Here is a 1,729-nt window from a genome sequence, read left to right as displayed (position 1 = left end):
TGGACTTGATCTCTCTGTTAGAAATCTCAACTTGACCACTTGTTTGACGATGGTAAGGAGTTGCTACCTTGTGCTTTACACCGTTCTTCTTGAGAAGTCCCTCAAGCAGTTTGTTGATGAAATGAGAGCCTCCATAACTGATCACAACTTTGGAACTCCAAACCTTGGAAAGATGACGCCCCTGAACATCTTGGTTACAACTCTAGCTTCATTGGTGGGGCTTGCGATAGCTTCCACCCATTTGGAGACATAATCAACAGCTACAAGGATGTATTTGTTGCCAAAGGATGATGGAAATGGTCCCATGAAGTCAATACCCCACACATCAAACACTTCAACTTCAAGGATTGGATTTTGAGGCATCTCATTCCTTTTGGTGATGTTCCCTCTCCTTTGGCATGAATCACACTTTGAAACAAAGTCTTGTGTATCCTTAAACATGTGTGGCCACCAGAATCCAGCTTGTAGCACCTTTGCAACAGTCTTGAAGGTAACAAAGTGGCCTCCATTGGATGATCCATGACATTGTGTAAGGATCCCATTAATCTCCTCATTAGCAACCACTCTCCTATAAAGTTGATCCTTGCAGAGAATGTAGAGGTAGGGCTCATCCCAATAGTACCTCTTCACATCCTTGTAGAACTTCTTCTTGGCATAGCCCACAAGATTCAAAGTTCTTTTCCTGTGGCTAGGTAGTTCACCAAATCAGCATACCAAGGTTCTCTCTCCTCTGTTGCCTTGACTTCTTCAAGCTTTCTACCAGTCTCACAAACTGCCATCACTGCTCCAATAGCCATGATTTGCTCCTCTGAAAGTCCTTCGTCAATAGGAATGCCACACTCCACTCTCAGCCTGGACAAGTGATCAGCTACACCATTCTCAACTCATGGCTTGTCTTTGATCTCTAAATCAAGCTCTTGAAGCAAAAGGATCCATCTCAAGAGTCTAGGTTTTGAATCCTTCTTGGCCAAAAGATGTCTCAAAGCAGCATGATCTGTGTAGACAAGCACTTTAGATCCCACCAAGTAGCTTCTGAATTTCTCAAAGGCAAAAGCAATGACTAGCATCTCTTTCTCTGTTGTGGCATACCTCATCTGAGCATCATTCAGGGTTTGGCTCGAGTAGTAGATCACATGGGTCTTGCCATCTTTCTTCTGTCCCACAGCATAGTCACTAGCATCACACATGATCTCAAAGGGAAGATCCCAATCAGGTGGCTGGACAATTGGAGCACTGATGAGTTCACCTTTCAGCTTCTTGAAGGCTTCTAGACATTCCACATCAAAGCTGAAAGTGGCTTCTTTGCACAGCAGCCTGGTCAATGGTCTAGTGATCATGGAGAAGTCCTTGATTAACCTTCTGTAGAACCCAGCATGACCAAGAAAACTTTTGATGTCTTTCACTGTCCTTGGTGGGGGCAAACCAACCATAACATCAATCTTAGCCTTATCCACCTCAATCCCCTTTTCTGAAATCTTGTGTCCCAGCACAATCCCTTCCTTAACCATGAAGTGACACTTCTCCCAATTCAGCACAAGGTTGGTGTCTTCACATCTCTTGTAGGACCCTGCACAAATTTGACAAATAAGCAGAAAACGAAGATCCGTAGACAGAGAAATCATCCATGAAACCCTCCACAACATCCTCAATTAGATCAGAGAAGATTGACATCATGCACCTTTGAAAGGTGGCTGGAGCATTACATAGACCAAATGGCATTCTTCGATAT

This window comes from Brassica oleracea, chromosome C6 (genome assembly GCF_000695525.1).
Source record: "Brassica oleracea var. oleracea cultivar TO1000 chromosome C6, BOL, whole genome shotgun sequence".
Classification (NCBI taxonomy): Eukaryota; Viridiplantae; Streptophyta; class Magnoliopsida; order Brassicales; family Brassicaceae; genus Brassica; species Brassica oleracea.
The sequence above is the reverse complement of the archived record's forward strand: the minus strand, read 5'-3'. Positions refer to the sequence as shown.